The sequence below is a fragment of the Lutjanus erythropterus genome, chromosome 13 (genome assembly GCF_056507025.1).
Source record: "Lutjanus erythropterus isolate fLutEry1 chromosome 13, fLutEry1.hap2, whole genome shotgun sequence".
Lineage (NCBI taxonomy): Eukaryota > Metazoa > Chordata > Actinopteri > Lutjaniformes > Lutjanidae > Lutjanus > Lutjanus erythropterus.
Genome location: NC_139329.1, coordinates 21,488,052 through 21,509,202, shown reverse-complemented (window position 1 = coordinate 21,509,202; position 21,151 = coordinate 21,488,052). Strand labels below are relative to the sequence as shown.

Genomic DNA, 21,151 nt, shown 5'->3' with positions numbered 1-21,151 from the left:
TAATAACAAAGAAAACTTACAGTGATTGGTGCCTCTATGTCTGCAATGCATCCACACCTTCCACCCTAATGGTATTTTAGCTATTAAATGATGGGTAGTGGTAGAGCCATGGTGGATAGCCAGCATTGCAATACATTCTTTTATGCTATCATTTTATGATCAGCTAGCCTACTCAACTTTGTCATGTGAGTTTTTCTATTTGTAGAGTACAGGTCACCATCATTATGGGGAAAAATCGATTCAATTTCACTTTATTTGAGACATGTTGTCCATAGAAGAAAAATATAATACTTAAATAACACTTATGGAGAAAAATGCACATCATACTCAGGTGACACTCAAATGTCAGTGTTTAGTCCAAGACCCAAAGGTTTTCAAGTTTCATAGTATAAATGCAACAAATCCTTACATATTAGAAACTGGAACCTAGCATATTTGTTTGATAAAGAAGAAACACCTTCCTGTTTTACAGCAAAACATCAAAATTCAACGTAACACCATCTGACAAAAACTCTTCACAATAAATTATCATCAAGGACTAAAGGTTTTTTGCCCTGATTTGGTGTGGATCTCCTCAAACCATTAAGAGGAGCACATCAAAGTATAAAAAATGTCATTGCTTGTTGCCAGTAGGTGGCGCTATTACTATAACTAAATATTAACACATAAATTTGGAGCACGACTCTTACCAAACATGCAAAGTTTGGGGCGTATTTAACTAGAGCTTCAATGATTAATCAATCAGTTGATTATGATTTGATTATTAAATTCATCACCAACTATTTTGATAGTTGATTAATTGGTTTGAGTCACTTTATTTTAATTAAAAATGTCAAAATTCCCTGATTTCAGCTTCTTAAATGTGCCTATTTTCTGTTTTCTTTACTCCTCTCTGACAGTAAACTGAATAGTTTTGGGTTGTGGACAAAACAAGACATGTGAGAATGTTGTCTTGGGCTTTGGGAAACACTGATCAGTATTTTTCACCATTTTCCTGACCCAAACAACATTTCATTAATCGAGAAAAAGATCGACAGATTAACTGACAATGAAAAAAACATTAGTTGCAGCCCTAGATTTAACCAAGGACACAATCTAATAAATAAAGAGTTCATTAAAGCACAATGCCTGGAAACGGCAAAACAACATGTATGAAATGGAGGAATAATTATAATTCATGACCATTTCAATAGGGTCTTCACACTGGTTAGTGCTGGGGGCCCTAAAAATAAATGTTAAATAAAGCCTGTTGTAGCAGAGGGAAGGTTCCAGCTGCAAACCTTTCCTCTGTTTGCCATTAGAGGCTGAAAAAACCTACGGAGCACACTGTTCTCAGACACCTTGATAGTAGCTGTTAATGGGCGGGAAACTGATGCAGGAATACAAACTGGTGACCTTCCCTTCTGGTCACAAACATGTTCCTAGATCCAGCTGCTATTATATTTGATAAAATCCAACAATACAAGAGGACTTTAGCTGAAATAGCTTTATGAAGGGTACAGAGATGGCTGATGTCGGAGCTTTCTTGTAAACAGCTCTTGGATGCCTTGATCAATTAAAAGCTACTATAAATAACTGGAGCAGCGTGTTGGTTTTGAGGAGTTAGTTGTGTTCAGTGAGGTTCACAGGATGAACACAATATAGTATCTGTATATGCCTGTACAATATAATGCAGTCTATTTCAATATGTATAAGTAATATTATCTTTGAGAAGCTTATGACATTACATTTTTGAATCAGATATATGATGTGATGTGATCTTACAAGAATGTTTTGGCTCATGTACATCCCATCCCCTTGTAGGTAATGTTTCAGGGTGGACATAATCGTGGGTACACCTTATAATCAAGTTGGACGATTGGACAAATATATTAGCGATTCACTGCTTGGGTTTTTGGGGCATTTTATCTTGTGAATTTGAACAAGTGAGAGGAAACCAGCAGGAAGAAAATTTTGCTGCTTGGTGAATTAAGGATTTATTTTCGCCAAGCCAGAGTCGTTGATTGCTGGAACAGTGGAAAGACTAACCATGATGGTTTGGATGAGTTTTATTTTGGTTTTGTCTGTCGAGTTTGAATGAAGTGTGTTTTACGGAGTTAATGAGGCAATTAAGCTTGTCTTAGTCAAGTCAAATTTTATTTGTATAGCCCAAAATCACAAATAATAATTTGCCTCAGGGGGCTTTACAATCTGTACTGTCTGCAACTTGCCCTGTAAACTCTCAAGATAGTAAGGAAAAACTCCTGTAAAAGAAGCTCATGAGGACTTGGCATAGTAGTCTGCTGTAGATCCAGTCACTGCCGTTGAAATGGTAGGAAACCTTTAGGGGCGTCAAGATGACAAAAAGCAGGTCAGCCAGAGCCAGGTTAGCCATGTAGATGGTAAAAGAGAGAAACTTGAATTTTGTCTGTTTAATAGGGCAAATACGTGTAAGAGCATTTGCTTTGTTGACATTTTATGAATTTATTTAGTTTATTTATTGGTTGTAGCATATGTAATGTAGCAACTCACCACTTGCACACATCTCCTATCTGAAACTGGGGGGATGGGGATACACATACCTGCGTAAATACTGTATATCAGCAAACGTCAGTTATTCAACTGACATTTTCTGACAGTTGAGACATTTTAACGTATTGCCTAGGGCTGCGACGATAACGGCATCACTGCAGGGTTGAGCTCATTACTGTTATCACTGCAAATTTTATTTTGAAGGGTCAGTCTCATGTTGAGAACAGGGTTGGATTTAGCATTATAGATTTATTTCACCACATCTCCAGAAAGATACTGCAGTTTAAAGCTGGATTACAAAGTTTCTGAAAGGGATATGATCGCACCGGAGCCGACGCTGTGAAGGTACATCAACAGTACTAGCATTATCTTTAACGTTAGCCTTTCATGATCAGTTTACTTCAGGGCTAATCATTGTCACGTTTCCAGTAGTTGGGAAATAGACCACACTTTTTTGGCCTTAAGAAACTGTAGTGTTTATTTAACTGGCACACTGTGACCTGTACTGTACATTGTCCACTCTGCAATGGGCATCAGCATCACTCTCAGTTTTCTGCTCACTCTCTCTTCTTTACTTTCACATTGTACACACTTACATACTGCTCTATTTCTGAGAGAAGCTATAGTATGCTGCTGATGGTATGCTTCAATGGAGTCATAGTGAATCATCATTATGTGGGAAAATGAAAAAGCCACAGTATGTAAGTCCATACTGTCCTTGCCTGACCTTATAACCTTATGTAATCCATTACAACAAGACTACAGACTCAGAGAGTCAAAACAAAAGCTCACAAATGTGACATTTGCAGGTTCTTATATTGGTGTGAAAGTGTTAATAATGTGTCACTTCCTGCTGAAAGTCATACAGTTAATTAACACCCATTTAACTTGTTTACTTGTTAACTTAAATGATCTGTGTTGAGTGTTTCTCTGTCAGCAACACTGATAAAAATCAAAGACATGAAGTTGATCTGATGTTAAAGCTAAACTTACATATCAGGAGGCTTATGGGCTGAAATGAGAGATATACCGTATACAGCTGACAGCTAGAACGCAATTATGTATCAGGCTCAGTCACAACAACAGGATTGGCAGCTCTTCATAGTGACTGTACAGCTGAGACTGACTGGAGGAGAAAAAGCCCATGAACAACAGCAGCAGCAGAAGTAACAGCTTGCAGATGTAACAATGGTGTTGGTCTTTTCTTTGCCAGCAATTAGGCATCAGCATGCGCTTTTGTTCCGCCACTGCAAAACCCCAGAGATGCCTAATAGAATACAAACTACCTCTAAGCTCAGTTCAATGGCCATGCACACATCGATCACTCGCACCAGGAGTCAGCCTCACCTGGGATTCGGCTAGTCAATACCTCTTTGCACACTTGAAAACTGAATTTAACACATCCATCCACTGCCGCCCGTTCTGTGCAATTTTCAACTCACTCTGCTTTAATGTGGCAGGCAATTATCTGCAATTACAATATTTAGAGCTATTTTTCTGCTTACACTGTAACAAAATAAGCATAACAGTAAATGTAAAAATCTGCTTTAGCTGTGAACAACTTCATGTCTGCAACTGTATGTCAGTTGTGACCATGTCAATTCAAAAATTCAAAGAAATAGTATTTGAGGCATGTACCATATGTCCCCACAAAAGGTGTGTATGTTTTCTGAATATTAAATGTTATCACCAGTTTAATTCAATCAAGAAATGAAACAGATTATACAGCACTTTTCCAACAGATTCTCTGAAAACATGAAAATCTGATGTAGTACTAACAGCTAAAGTCAACATTTGTCTTGTATCTGCAGGTTGTAAAATTGCAGTGTTTCACCTGTAACATCAAATTTGTAACAAAATCTAACCTTTCTATTTTTTATAACAATGTGTCCATGCTGACAGAATGTAAGAAATGCCCTGGATGCCATGCACATGCATGACATACAAATTCAATTATTCTAACTTTGTAGCTCTGTATTTAAATGAGAAATATGTAAGAGCCTAGCATTCAAAAATGAGTACAACTAGCTCACAAATCAGCTGTTTATAACTATAAATTGTCTGTTGATGTAAAGCTAAGTCTGCTATTCTGAAAACAGTCTACTGCTCTGAAAATACACACTCTGGAGTTTGAGTTCAGTGACTGCCTCTCTCACTGCCTGCCAGACTCCATTAACATATTGCTCAATTTAACAGATATAAACATCTACTCCCTCCTAAAGATAACAAAGGATTCCTCGTGATTCATAAACATTTATTCATTAAATGAGCATTTACCACTCAAATGAACTCTAATAAACGTGAACTGTTTATTAGATGTTGCTATTGCAACAGCTGCAGCTGGCAAACATCAGGTCAGGCAAATGAAACAGATGAAATGAGACTCAAACCTGCCAAACATCAGGAAACCAGAGACCGATAGAAAGAGATACGGTCCACAACATCCTAGATTGAGCTGAGGGACAAATTGTACTCCAATCTGACAGGATGCAACATACAAGGCTTCAGGATGGGACGAGAGGAAGAGGACTCTGTTTTTACATTGATAATGCTTTGTGCTCAAACACAGTCAAAGTCAACAGACAGTGTTTCCCAGATGTTGAACTCTTCATGTGAAGATGTCGACCAGATTATCATCACCATCTTGTTGCTGCTGCTTACATTCAACCTGATGCAATTTAAAAAAATGCACTACAGAATTTACAGAAGAACAAACACTAATTCCGTTGTACAACCCTGTGTTGTATGATGATAAAAAATGTCCTTGAATCCTTCAATCTCTGAAACGAGTAAACAAAAGAGACGCTCTGGATCAGGATGGAAATTTCAAAGGAGAACATATTGTAGTGATGTTGTCGTGGAAGCCAGTATTTTAATTGAACGTGCTTCCTTACTATGTGATGATATGTCATGGTCATTTTATGGTTTAGTGCCGTACATAGATTTCTCCTTTAAGGCAGAATACGTGCATTGTCTCCATTATATGTGTGTCGTGTCTTGAGTAAATTGCAGAGCTCTGCTGTAGAACGCTGAGTGCAGCATGATGATGATGAGAAGAATCATTAGGGCCACTTTGGAGAAATCTCAGCTGATGACTACAAGTACACGAGTCCTCCCGACACCACGGCTCAGGTAGCTCTTGTTTCTCAGCGCCTGCCTCGTCCTCCTTAGCGAGGACTGAGTAGCGGCTCTTTTGTTTCTGCACAAACATGAGCCATGTTGAGACGCCTGACCTACAATCATACTGAATAAATAAACTTTGCGTGATCCAGTGGGAGAGCTACAATTTAAAAAACACCTCTCTGCCTCGTGTCGGAGGGGAGTTGATGTCTCAGATTGGAGTTTTTGGGTGTCTATCCTGATGATACAAGACAAAGCGCGGCGCCTCTCTTATTTCAATAATTCAGTGTGGGCTCAGAGCAGGAAGGGGATGAAATGCTCATGCTGCCAAAGGCGCAGCTGGGAAACATGCTCCCTTCTCCTACCCCAGATTTAACTGTGACTGAGATGCATGGCAGAACACCTAAAACGTCACCATACCTCCCAGCTTACTGTATATTCTTGGAACAGGTAGATATATGGATGATGGCATGAATTCACTGCAAGCATCAATTAACAAGAGGGAGGCATGTGTGTGTGTTGTGTTCATTCTTGTGGCATGAATCCAGAGTGGGACTGCAGCAGTGAAATGGACTAAGTGTGTTTTAATGGGTGTGTCATCCTGGCAGTCACACACTCGGATGTCTCCAGCACCATTTCAGGACACAGCACACTTCCAGCAGGCTGGGGCTGTTAAATATCCATTATGCACTGTGTGTGTGAACTGGACCAAATAAACCACAACACTGCCTCTCTGCTCACTTATACCCAGCGTGCTGTGCACTTAACACATATCAACTGTCTTTGCTGAACTCCTTTTGAAAACCGTGCTCTCAGTAAAGAGGTTAAATCCTGTTAGATTGACATAAAGGCAGCTCTGAGGCAACAAAACTGTGACAAGCTGAGCGTACCAGCTGTAGATTTGAATTCTTGTGGCTAAATGTTCAATTTGATCAGCCTGGCAATATTTTTAACTGCTATTTGTTTGTTACAACCAAAATGGCAAAAAAAAAAAAAAAAAAAAAAAAAAAAAAAGAGTGAGAGTCGTGGGCTGCTTGGAGCCAGAATTCCTTGTGATTGTTACTACAGTTGCTCCACAGAGATAAGATATAAAAATACGCCCAGAAAGCCTCCAAAAAAATCCTCCAAGGAAACTATCACCTGGTTGTATCACACCATGACTAGTGCCTTGGGGTTTGGAAATGGCTCTCAGCTGGAAATCTTCTGCCCATCAATCCTTGACGTCACAGCAGGCTGAGGGTGATTGTGTTGCTGTGCAGAAAGATGAGTGCGCAAGGGAGTGAAAACGAGAAACAAAGGAATTGGAAAATTGCATGAAGAGCTTTGTGTAAACGAGGATGATGATGAAGATGAACATTTAATGTTCCCAAAGCTTCCATTATGTGCCTTGTACATTTAGGAGCATAGAATCCAGTACCTGGAAATTATTTTTTAGGTGGTTAAAGGAAGAATATGAAACTATTCCGCATCCAAATAGTAAGTTTGAGCCATAGACTGTATATTACATATGTTGAAATCTCTATTTAAGGGACACTGCAGGAGTGCAAGACAAGTGCAACATTGTAATGTCCTATGCAGTAAGTTGATCAGCTGTTCTTAATTATCAATTGTCTGTCAATGTAAAGTTCAGCCTGTTCTGAAAACAACTGTAAACTGCTCTGAAAATACACACTCTGGAGTTTGAGTTCAGTGGCTGCCTGTCTTCCTACCTGCCAGACTCCATTAATATGTTGTTCACTTTAAGTGTTATAAACATCTACTTCTTCTAAAAGATTTGGCATTAATTTGAAGTCTAATTAACGTAAAATGGGGGAAAAAACAAACAAACAAACCACAAGTTATGGACTGGAATAGAAATTTCAAAAGAGGCCACCATGGCTGGAGTATTATTGTCAGAGAAGCAAGTTTTTCAACTAAGTATGTTTCCTTAATCTCTGATGACATATCATGGTCATTTTATTGTTTATTATAGTTCATTTATTACAGATTGCCGCTTTGAAAGAAGTCATGTATTTAAACACAAGTTCCCAGAGCCCTAAGTGGTGTCTTCAAAGTGCTGGTTTTGCCAACAGTTCAAAAACAAAATATGTTTAACTTACCAATACAGCAAAAAAATTCTGATAATAAACGTTTATGATGATGTTCTTTTATTTCATGACTAAATTGCGATGAAAAAAATACTGACAACAAAAATGGCGAGAACGTTCATTATGCCCTGATGAGTAAAGGAGAAACAAAAGAGTTGGTTTGAGGGGACAAACTGAATAGATCGCAGTAATGAGTCATTTCAAAGCACAAATAAATCTAGATAAATGCCTGCCTCATCTTCACTAATGCCCTTTATGATGGAAAGAAAAGAAAGAAATGAGAAAATCAAAAGGAGAAACGACTTGTCTGTGAAAACTTTTGTCTCATATTCAAACTGAAAAAAAGAGTTATTGTTCTGGATAAAGACGGAGCATCTTGTGAACTAAAGATGTGTGAAAAAAAAAAACACAGTGATTTGAAAAGACACCTGAAAACATAGTGTCCCACTGTGTCTGCCAAGTAAATATCACTTATGTAAGTCGATTGATTCAATGACATGAATGTTAATTCATTTTTAAGAATATTACATCAGCTCAAAGTTTGGATGGATTAAGGGAACACTGCCTTGCTCTGTTGACATATTGTTGAATAACGGAACAGAATTTATGATTTCGTATGACTTATAAACAAACCTTGACTCATTTGGCAAAATTTAACATAATCGGCATTAATTTCAGCTCCATGTAGAGTGAATAAAGTTGATGCTTCTGAGGTAATGCTCAAGTTCAACTGAGTGACACATGACACCAAATTTAGTTGAAGACCTCAGGAATATATGTAAAATCTGTTTTATCGGGTAATAAACATGGTCGCTGTCTGATAAACTATAATGACACATCAGTAATGTCTGTATGTGTCAGTAGCACATTTTCAGCCTAGATGACCAGGCACAGTTCAAAGTATACAGGGTCACAACTAATGATTATTTTTGTTATCAATTAATCTGTTGAGTATTTTCTTGGTTCATTGAACAGGCGTTTGGTTTATAAGATGCTGATTGGTGTTTCCCAAAGACAAATGTGACATTGTCAAATGTCAACACAAAGGAGTAAATAAACCAGAAAATCACATTTGAGAAGCTGGAATAAGATTTGAACTTTTTTCACTAAATAAAAAAGATTAATCAAATCAAATCAAAACCATGATTATCAAAATAGTTGGCAGTTCATTTAGTGGTTGATAAATAATTGCCCTGATAATTACTATCTGAAAACTACAACAATCACTAAAATTAAAATTGAATTCTACTGACCAAATCTTAACCAAAACAAAAGAACAAAACCTTAACTTAAATTTTCACTAAGCACCTAAGACTAAAACTAAATTAAAAATTATTTTCAAAATCAACACTGTTACAATAAAGACAGAAATTCAGCATAATCCCTCATTTAAGGACTAAATAATGTATTAACGGTCCGTTTAGTTTTTGTTCATGTTTTTCTAGCAGTATTCCGTTTTTTCTGTGTTCCAGGCAAACCCTGGCAAACTATCTCTGGATTCACCGTCAGTGTCCTCCATGCTTCTCTGGCAGCCCATATGAGATGACGGATCCAGGAATTGTCTTCCTTTCCCCTGCTGCACCCTCCCTCCCTCTAATGGTGAAATCTGACGGAGGCAGACTTCAAATGGAAAACAAGGAGCTCCCCAGTGAGGAGAAGGCAATTATGGTCTGGCCTGATGTGCAACCTAATGCCAAGAATTCTATATCACACCGAAAAAACAAAACAAAACAAAACAAAAGGCCTTCCATTCCCTCTCCATTCGTAATGGCTTGATTGCTGCCGAGTGGAAGCGGTCCTCCTGCATGCCAACGATACCACTTTTTGTTTTCGAGTGCTGCGAAAGGGGGAAGAGCAGAGTAAATGGAAAAAAGGTATAGGATGGCGCAGAGCGGCGCTGACACGCCACAAACATGAGTCAAGTTCCACAGTAATTTCACATCCCATCTTCCCAAGGTTGTTCCTTTAAAGTCATTTCCACAAAAGTGAAACCACAATGTCACGATGCCTTGGAGAAGCACGTGGCTTTGGCTGAGGAGTAACACCTGCAAACCTGAATCTGAAAAAAATCTGAATAGATTACTTTTTCAAAAATGTTTGTGTACAGTATCAGCGTAATGAATTCATTCCTTTGAATGCCGGCAGCGAGCTGAGAAAGGCAGAATAATGAAGATGAGATTTGAAAATAAAATGTTTTCCTGTGGGAGTCTCAGGTACACACAGCACCGAGTCCCTCCATGTGTTATTCAGAAATCAAAACAACCTCTTAACAAACACTTTTCCTGACAGCTTGAATCAACTTTCAACTCTCGATTTAGGCCACTCCGATTTTAAAATGTGAAGCCGCGTTTGTGTAATGGGAAAATCTAGATGGGAAACTCATTGTGAATAAGAAAAGGGGAAAAGATTAATAAAAGGGGTAGCAGAAAGCAATTCTCCCACATTTCATCTTGTTATCTGTTTTACATTATTTCCCCTGGGTATCCTGCACCTTGCAGATATACAGCTCTGCACAAATAATCAATTAAGCCTGCAGATTTGCGGGGATTCAGCAGTTGCTTTGTGTCAGGCCTTCAGCCACTTTCAATGGATTTTCTTTCTTGATAAAAAGCCGAGAGTAACAAAGGCTTTTGTTGATAACAAAATTGTGGCGCAGGGCAGAATAATAAATCCCTTTATTATGAAATGGCTGTTTTGTTAATAATTCAAATTGGTCAAACAGTTTACCAATTACTGCATTCTTAGAGCCTGCCAGACAAAGGAATCTGTCATCTACAAAGACTTAGCGAGGCTTGTCAGACATCTACGCCCCTTATAGAAACATAGAAATGATCTTAATTATCAGGATGCAATGGGGAATTGTCAGTGAGAGTCTTATCAACGCACGGTGTGGTAAATTAAAGCCTGAAAGCTGTGTTACTGGGATATCCACCATGTAATTCCTGTAAATTATGTGTCGCAACCAGAGGTGGTAAGAGTACATCCATTCTGCACTCAAGTAGAAGTACAGACACTTGTGCAAAAAAACACAGTGGTAAAAGTAGAAGTACTGGATGCTTCTGTGCAATTTAGTGATCCTCACCTTTTGTCCACGGTTGAGTTTCACTCTGTCTGTTACATCTTGTTTCGTCTTTTTTGTCTTGATACATCTTTCTTGTCTTTTAAATTGTTTTTCATCTTATTATATCATTTTTTGTGCTGTTGCACCTGTTGCGTCTTAGGTGTTTTACATCTTATTTGTCTTGTTACATCTTTTTTACATTTTACATTTTATTACGTCTTTTTTTTGTTTTGGTAGATCTTTTACATGTTATTGTGTTTTATTTTTTGTCATGTTAAAGGTGCTTATCAGATTACTGCAAAATAGTGCACTAAAATATGTCTCCAAAATCATTTTAGGTGAGAAATGAGTGATGCAGTAACATCATTTTGATCTGTATTTGAGTCTTGGTTGGTGACAATCATGTTTAGAGAAAAGCACAACTGTCTCGTGAGTTGTTTGCTCATTGTTTGTACAAACCAATTATATTTTTTAGATTTTTGTTGTTTGTGAACTTGTTCATGGGTCTGGGATTCCCCTCAAAATGGGAGAGCCAGGACCGTCGCTGCCTGTTTACAATCTTTCTCCTTTATAGCTAAACAGTCAATAAATTAATAATAATTAAAACATTTTAAGAGAGAATTGGGCGATGTAGAATCTTGATCCACATTTGATTAGCACTTGCTAGTTTGACAGTTTGATCAGAGTTTTGTGACCACCGTGTGGTAAGGCAACATGTTTCACCCCAACTTTATTTAAAAAACAAAGCGTGCATTTATTTTGGTTGAGATACTGGTGCTCTACTGTGACCTCTATGGTAAACGTTATATATGGCACCTTAAATCTTTTAACAGTTTGTTAACTCCTTTTTTTTTTGTCTTGTTACCTGTCGGGAGTAAATGTAAGAAGTTGTCAGATAAATAAACACTCAAGTAAAGATCCCTGAAAACTCTACTTAGGTACAGGAACAAACTTGTAATTTGTTCTGGTCACAATGGCCAATCATGTTTGAGGTTGATGACCTGTCATCTCCACGATGGCAATGTTCCAAAGGCAGTCATCATGTTATTTGTGGTGACAACACAAACTCTTATTTCACTGTCTTTTCTTTGTGTCTGTAAGCTGCCAAGTGGTTTTCTGATCATAAAATGGTCCCAGACGTGGTGTGCTTTACTAATCGCGGCTGCATCAAACTCCAGAGGCCAGACGGCTGTGCCAGGGACCCAAACAGATGTACCACTTCGCGACAGCAGCAGCACCACCTCCCCCCCATCGCCCCCCCTATGCTGGGCCTGTCACTGCTGTCAGCAGCTTGAGCTCACTCACTCTAATGGGAAGAGGAGGTGTTGTGGAGGTGGCAGGAGAAAGGAGAGTGTGTGCGTGTGTGCTGAATGTGATGCATTCCCCGCAGACACACTGTCCAAGTGCGCCACCCTCCCCTCCACGCCACCACCAACTGCCACCGCTACCACTGCTGCGGCCCTCGAGGGAGAAACAAGCAGTCCAGTGACAACGGCACTTCCAGCTGTTCTCCCATAAGGAACCGGTGTGAAAGACAAGCTTTGGAGCGGAAAAAAACCCCAAATGGTCTCAGCCAGTCAGCCTGTCAGGCTCTCTGATACAAGAATATTTCCAAGCACCGCCAAACAGCCCTTTCTATCCCAGACCGTCCGGTGTCCTTTATAAGCTCATACAGCGAGAGGACGGTGCCTTGTTCTCATTCCAGGATATGTTGGAGGCACCAACAAAGCTTTTTCAATTCATCAGCATTAAAGCTTGTTTTTTTTCTAGAGCAGCACTGGCACAGGTGGTGCAAGCTACTGGAGTACATTCTCATGAAATACTGAGCAAGTGCCACCCATTGATGCTACCTTCAGAGCAATCAAGCATCAAAATATCGAGAACAAACGGCTGTGGCCCTTTCTCTGCTGCAGTACAATCGTCCAGATCATCCAGCCCAGTCTGTAATTGAAATCTGATTGTAAAGAGCTTCCTCAGATCGGTCCATTTTCCCCCCTATTTGATTTCTACTTACTTGGCTGGAGAAGAAAAGGTCTCATATCATTTATAGCTCTGAATGGACTCGAGCCATCTGTGGACGGCCGATCCTTTAGCACATCGGTGATATGGAAGGGAGGCTGCATTTATCATGAAACACAAACTGAGTGCCATCAAGGAGCTTAATGTGCTGATGACAAATATAGCACTTGCTTCATCGCGGAGATCTGCTGAGAGATTGCAGATGTGGTTGTTACTGAATCTCTTCTAGCTGCAGGGTTGGGATGGTTACTTTAAAAATGTATTCTAATACAAGTACTGATTACTTGTTAAAGTGTAATCAATAACCTAATCCAAGTATCATTATTAAGGTAATTTCTGTTTCCGTTACTTTTGAATTCATTAAATACAAAACGGTGAAATTATTTAGCCTAATAAGTACGCTATTCACACTTCACACAGACTTCAATTAAACTGTCTTAAGTAACAGTAAGTATTATGTAGCTAACATTAGCGGGTGGTCTGTACAGGTAATGTTAATGGTTGGTCTTCTTGTACGTTTTCTTTACATTAGATGTTGAGTTCTTGGATGATGACAACAATTTCACTGCTAAAGGCAGAGCCTGCACTGTGCAGTGACGTTTTTTTTTTAATTTAAAGACTAATGAATTGTTGCAATGTGTGCACACTGCATGTGATAGTATATTAGTCTTTATTTTAAAATGTATTTTAAATTTGGAATCCTGCTAAATAACACCAGTTTTACTAAATCTATCTGTAATCTGATTACATATTTTCCCCCTGTAACTCTAATGGAATACAGTTACCTTTTTTACGTATCCTGATTATGTAATCCCATTACATGTAATCCATTACTCTCCATGCCTGGTGGTATAGAAGGGAGGCTGCATTATCATGAAGCACAAACTTAGTGCCATCAACTATAGTGAGAGGCTCTCGACATGGCTGCTACAGAAGTTCTGCTAGCCGGCACACTTTCAGACTGTTTGGATGTTTACATTTAAGGTTGGAGGGAAATAAAGAAAGGCTTTCGCTGTTCTAGCTGTGGCGAGCATAATGAGCACAGGAGGCGTGAGAAATGAGTCATATGTGGCCGAGCCTCTCCAAGGCCCTTCTAAGCAGTTAGCACTTTGACCCAGATTAGCGCTCTCCTACGGGGGCACTTGGGAGGGGATGGCGATGGAGGACTGCGATACTGTCTGCTTATTTCCACTAGAAAACACACTTGACATGTTCTGTACACATGCAGACACATGCATATGGTCTTCATTTCTTCCCCCATCCCTTGTGTGGGGTTGTTAAGATGCGGCCGGTGATATAAATTATTACCTACATCTGAGCCACAGGATGATTAGTATTTGAATATTGTGAAGTACTCTCTAGGGCAAAGATATTCAATTAGTTCTTTGTTATATCACATTCAGCTAATAGACTGTGTGTCTCCCTGACTTCAAACTCCCTGACTGCCCTCTGTGCTTGACGTCATGTGTCATAAACATATGCTGCTGCTCCCCAGAGGCTCTTTTTCTACATTAAAAGCACAGACCCACGTGAATTAGCAGACAACAGCCTGTCATCATGTCTACTCCATAAAAAAAACAAAAAAGAAAATGGACAATGGCTATGGGCATCAGAGAGGATGAAAAAAAGGGAGGAAAAAAAGGCCATTGAAGAAAGGCCGTAAAGAAATCCCCTCTCCCTCTCCCGTCTCTCTCCCTGTCTCCATTTGTGAGACAGGAAAAAGGAAGAGGAGACTTGGCTCTGCCTTAAAAGCACTTAAAAAGCCAAGGTCACCTCTTGGTCAAATCTGTGAAATGAGAAAATGGCTGAAGGGGCAAGAGGCCGGTGGCAGATAACATGAGAATGCACTATCTCCACCCTACACATTTAGTGCAGGGGAGGACGGGGCACTGGCAGGCTTTTCAAAAGGCTCTGTGTTGAAATGAGGACTGGGGACACAATAAGATGGCCCAGTTTCACCCAGTATGACAGCGCATACATTGAAGTGCTCTTAGGGAATGAGCTTTTTGGTCAAGCACAGAGTGGACAGCCAAAGAGCTGAATGTGAGCTCAACACAAGTGGGTTTTGCATTAAATCACAGCAGCTAAAGGTACTCAGGGAAATTTAAAGGTGCAGCCTCCACTGTAGTCAAAAATCATTAGCATCATTAGGAAAATGCATCGCCTAAAACTGAATTGACATTGTGCTAATCCAATAAGAAAAATCAATATCTAAAAAGCATTGACAGCTATCTCTCATAGGTGAAAGTAAAAAAAATGAATTGATGTCATCAGGTGGCAGTTTTTGCCACTGAATTATCTTTTGTGGACTGGATTTTTTCTGTGATATATACCAATAAAACGACTTCTTTTTAAACGATTGCTGTGGAGCTGTGATTCATATGCTACGACCCAATGTGCCAATAACTGCCCTGTTTGCACACAGGACTGGGGTCCCACTGGGATTTCTACTAACTGCAGATGAGTGTCTGTGTTTTAATAATGTGTGACTCAGCCATGTCCATGATGTGTAAAGTTAAAATTCAACCATATATCACTAAGTGGAAGTCATGTCATATTGGAACCATTTAGTGTCTCAGTTTGTGAAAGCCCTGCACTTGGTACACTGTGATAAAAAAAAAAAAAAAAAAAAAAAAAACAAGTTGAGAAAACACAAAATTTCAAGGCAGCTTACTGCAATTTTTGAGTTTTGAGTAAAAGCTAAAGTTTTGAAATAAACTAAAACAAAAGTTTTGAATGCCTATAATCATTATTATTATTTAATTTTCATCTTGTAATAAACTTGAATCTTTACGTTTCAGAAACTCAAAATAAATGTATTTCAAAAATTGGTCACAATGAGCTCTGAACATCATTTGTCATTATTTGACTTGTCTGAAAATATAATGGTTTTAACTGAAAACATAAAATATTATTATTCACTTTTACAATCAATAAATTTTGAAATACAATTTTTAAATTTTAAGATTCAAGTTTATCTAAAGAAGAAATGTAATTATTATTATTGTTATTAATTATTAAAATTTTAGCAGTTGAGTTGGGCTCACTGAAAAACCTAGAGAATAATCAGCGTTGATGTTGAAATAGTAATGATTTACTAGCTTTTGTGCAGGAGGTGGTGGAGACCAAAATCGAGCTAAAGGGAGTGTGAATACTGTCAGGTAGCTGGAAACTTGACTTAAATGGAATGATAATATTAATTTGTGTCTTTTGGATGTGTACGTTAAGCTAACATGTTAGCTACAGCACCTTCATAAGGCAATAGAAGCTTGTGGCTATGTTCCAGGGATATACATGTTAATGCTACCTAGTTAGTATGCAAAGGATTGTAATGTGATTGGTTCTACACATTGTAGAATTGTATTTTCATTTCCTCTGACAATGACAGAATATTAAAAGAAATCATTGTTTAAAATAACTACAACAAGCAACATTGCTGAGTTTGTCCTGTATTTTACTTATGTCACATAAGTATAGTCACGCACATAATGTCGCATACATAATATCATGTACGTAATGACACATATTTAACATAACTTCAGGTTTTAGATGTGTTCATTTATTTTTATCATGTTCTGTACTGTGTTCTTTGCAACTGACACGGAAGAGTCGCCTTAAATGTATAGTGTTATAGTTGTAACATGCACATATTTATCTATAAATCAGATTTGTGAGCATAATCAATGTGTTTGCCAACAAGGAAAGACACAAATGCACCATCTGGTACATCCTGTAAGTTTTAATAGTAGCTCGACTCAAGTACTGATTTGCCATGAAAACTGTTAAATCTTAATTTTTACTCCTGTAACAATCATAGCTCACTCTGTTGTGATTGAGACTCTTGAGATTGAGGACTGTAACATCAGACAACATCCACTTTTGGTTTAATTCCTCATGATTTGTTTTCTCTAATGAAAAACCTTAAGTAGGTCATGATAGCAGATACATATACACTGAATATATTAAATATGTAGGCAAAAAAATTCTGACGAAAGGAGAGAAAAATGCTAGAACTGAGCTGATTCCCTGAAAATGTTTTTCTGTTAGCTTGTTTTGAGTCCTTTTAGCACCCAAAAATTAATTGTCGCTCTAAATCATCTTTAATAAAGAATCCCATTACTAGTCACATAAGAGTGAGGTTATAGTTCTCCAGCAGCACCGTAATTATTCACTGTCTTTGTCTGCTGTCTTTGAATTTCCCCCAAGGGGATTAATAAAATAATTCTTCTCCTTCTTCATCTCTGTAACAACTGTAGGATTACTTCAGATGACAATTTTAAACTGGAAATATAACAGAATCAGCACATAGATACTCTTGAAATCTGAAACAAAATCATTTAGGATACTAACATCATGCTTGAATGAAAAAAGTAGTTAAATAACTGTCAGATGATGATAGTAACATCGTTATCATCACAGTCAATAACTGTTAACTGCGACCCGTATGGATTCTGGAAGCAAACCATCATCAGAAAGCCACAGAAATAAGTATGCATTGTGTTATTCACAATTCAAATAAAGAAATCAGTAACACTTAAAGCTTTTTACTTTTAAAGCAACCTTTACAATTCTAGTGATCACACGTTCTTTCCTCACGAACGCAGGAGGCCAAGCAACAAGAGGAAATTGAGATGTACAGCACGATACCTCAGTGGAGAAGCCCATGTTTCCTGCCGGCCTCGCCAGCCTTGATGAGCGGAGTTCTTCTGAGACGGCTCTCTGCTGAGACATTGACTACCTATCCCAGTGCTAGACTGATGGGAGAATATCCTATATCCCTGCATCCTCGGAAGTCTCCACAGTCTCCAGCATGAATATTTGATGAGAGATGTGTGGGATGGCCAATCACTAAAAGACATTTATCTCCAATACCCCTGACTGGGCAGCCCTCGCTGAGCCTCCCCTTTGGTAATCAAAAACAAACGTTTCATGGATGAAAAGGCCCTTTCAGGAGAATCGTTGATACCTCCATAATGTATGTATGGAAGATTAGCTCAGCTACATGCTGTGAATGCATTAGGATTCGACAGCTGATAAAATACACGTTCTTAGAAATAAGGGTGCCAAAGGGTTTTTCCTGCAGGCCCGAGGTTCTACCCAGAAACGCTTTGTGTTTGAAAGTGTTCTTTGTAAAATTAAGGGTTCCACTAAGAACCCTTTTTAACCAAAGAACCCTTTGTGGAAGGATGAGTTCTTCAATGATTGTTGAAATCTTCAAAGAATTCTTTCGTTAAGGGTTCTTTGTGCCATAACATAAAACGGTTCACTGCAGAACCCCCTGGGTATGTTCTAGATAAAACCCTTGGAATATGAAAGGGTTCTCGGAAGGACCCCCGACTGTGTTCAAGATAAAGCCCTTGCAATATAAAAAGGTTCTCAATAGAACCCCCTGAATTGGTTTTAGATACAACACTAGGAATATATAAAGCTTTTCAGTTGAACCCAGAAGGTGGGTTCTAGATGAAACCCTGGAGGATAAATATGTTCTCAATAGACCCCCCTGGGCATGTTCTAGATAAAACCCTTGGAATATAAAAAAGTTCTCTGTAGAAGTCCCTGAGTGTGTTCAAGATTAAAGGCTTGCAATTTAAAAAGGTTCTCAGTTTAAACCACTGATCTAGATTACACCACTGGAATATAAGAAGGTTCTGAATAGAACCCCCAGGGTAGGTGCTAGATGAAATCCTTGGAGTATAAAAAAGGTTCTTGGTAGAACCCCTGAGTATGTTCTGGATGAAACTATTTAAATATGAACAGGCTCTCAGTATATTCCCCCAGGGAGGTCAGAGAGAAGACCCTTGTAATATAAAAAGGTTCTCCTGGGTGAGTGTTAGCAGCCTTGGAAGATGGAAAGGTTCTGGATAGAACATTTATAGTTTCCATTCCATTTATACATTTACATTTTCCACTGCCACCATCAACAAAATGATAAAGTGCGGACTATTCTTTGCAGATCTCGCCTTCCCATTTGTTGTGTCTGGCCTCCCACGACTCTCCAGGAACACACAGTCCGTATTAATTAGCTATTTGGGGACTTAAGTCTGTACTTAGTCAACCTTAACGACCCTGTTTGTGCCACAGCAACATTACAGAGTGTTCAGCAAATTCCTGCGGTCATTGCTCAGACCTTGAGTTTTCCATCATCAGCCTATTATTTTATAACCTTGGTTATGCAAAACACTGTGGCATTTGTGATGACAGAAATGAGCTCCCAGGTCCTCATAAAATCCCCACTCTAATTCTGTACCCTTTTAATGACGCTGCAATTGAGCCATTTCTTCACTGTAGTTCAACGATTACACTTCCTCTGCTTCTTTCTCCGACTAATGAGTTTGGAAAATTATCAAAAATTGTGGAAAATGTTGAATTTCTGCCCCATAACACAGTGACTTTTGACAGCACCTGTCCAAGAGCATTAAATTGTTGAGTCACCGTTAACAACTCAAGAGCTCTATCAACCTCCTGCAGATGTATTAGAGTCATTTTGTGCTATGGGGCAAGAAAGGTCTTTTTAATTGCACCTTTAACCTCTGGCCCTTCATGTGCAGCTGCTCCGTGGCCAGCAGTAAAAGGCAGTAGTTGTACTGGGCCACAAGCAGGTCTTTTATGAAATGCAAAACGATATAGACTATTTCATTGGATTTATGGTTAACACAAAAGCTTTCAGTCAGCATCTATGTAGCTGTTTTCTGTCACTTGTATTTGAAACTGTGGTGGCAGTTTATTGCTATAATCAGATCGAACTAAATGAGGCACCAAACCAACTGTAACACAATTACACCTTAATTAACGAGTGTTTTACTGTTCTGTGACATTTATGCTCAGAGCTAAAGACTAACAATGTCTCCACAAAGATGACATTGGCTATTTTCCCAGGTCTGGTTCCTTTCTTTCTGTCCTCCGGAAAATCAATTAGAATCAGGTTGGAGGCAAAGTTACAGTCAAGAAATGATGAAACATTCTGCGACGCATCCCCGTCCTCATCCTCACTCATCAAATACTAATGTTTTGTCACTCCCCTTCAACATCTCATACACAACATCTCATTTTTATATTTTAGCCTGTGCCATGCTGAATACAATTAATTATCTGTTGTATTTTGTGTGTGGCATGGAGGAACTACAATTCTTATTTCATTGTATAAACTTGTCCTGTTGTATAAATGACATTGATTCCTTGATATTTGGGGTTACAATAAGTTGGTCAAGTTAACTACCTCACGATACGTCACTGAAGCAACTTGCAAGCTGATGCATATTATATGATGGATGTAATGTTGTGTACTTTGTGTACGTTGTGTGCTTGAACCACGGTCTCTGGGATGAAAGTTGTTTGTTTGAAGCATCCGTCCACCCCACCTCTGATGCGTACTTCATCTTTATACTACACTGATAGCCTGGTGCTTCCCATACAGCCATGGATGGGTTTACATTGATGATATTCACTTGAAAAGCTCAGTACGTCATTTTCAGTCGCTAACAGACCCATTATGAGAGGGACAACAGGCTTTGTAGCACATATGCTATATATACATATAATGACTGTTACATGTATGTCAGTTAAGCCCCTTTACAGTTAAATCAAGACATGTTTATAGTCACTTTTTAAAGAAAAACCTCAAGACACATCTCTTTCTCTCCTGACTATAGATCATCCATTAACCCTGCTGAGGTTAATGAGCGATCTATCTATGTGTTGCAGCTCAGTGAAATTGCATCTCCTGTTTTTGGATGTGTTGCCAAAGGGACTGTTTCTTTTGAATAGAGGTTGTCTGCAATTACTCTTTAGGTGGATCTGTTGCTGTCAGTTTGAGATGCTGACAAAGGATGCCCTTTGCCTTTGAAGTACTTCATCTTGCCTCGGGTAAAAGAGTCCATAACTTGGCAAAAAGGAAAACTTTTTGTTTGGTTCCCAGCCTCAGGCAGGCTTTTAACCAAGTGGGCTCCTCTGATGTTGAAATATACACATTACACATTCAAAATACTTTGTCAGAAAAGAGAATAAAAGGGTGAGAATCATCCCCACTCATTTCATGAAAGTGCAACTACACCGCTCTATTAAGAGAGTATGCTGCACATTTCCTCCTACCTTTTGAAATAGCAAATCAGGATCCAGTAAAAGCTTGTCTGTGTGCATTATTAATGCCACTAGAGTGAAAGAGGTAGCCAAGAGGCTGCCTTGCATCCAAATCTCCACTTGCCAGCACGGGCAACAAAATTACATATATCCTGTTCATTTTTTCAAGTCTGAAAATGTTGGAATGAGTACTATTTACATGTTTTTAATTATGAATACTACTTCAAAGCGTGTTAGACCTAATACTAATTTATTCTGAAGGATTAAACACATTAAC

The 21,151-nt window shown here is 38.7% G+C and overlaps 1 protein-coding gene across 2 annotated transcripts in view; it reads right to left on the bottom strand.

Annotated features, from left to right (window-relative positions):
* mgat4c (mgat4 family member C) overlaps nucleotides 1-21,151 on the bottom strand; it is a 148,211-nt gene that overhangs the window by 5,228 nt on the left and 121,832 nt on the right. The window contains exon 1 of one of the 2 annotated variants that reach the window (XM_084734278.1): nucleotides 17,446-17,551. The exons of the other annotated variant lie outside the window; for it this stretch is intronic. The gene's annotated coding sequence lies outside the window, so the exon portion shown is untranslated. Of the gene's footprint in view, nucleotides 1-17,445; nucleotides 17,552-21,151 lie in introns of those variants that run through there. 2 annotated transcript variants of the gene reach the window in all.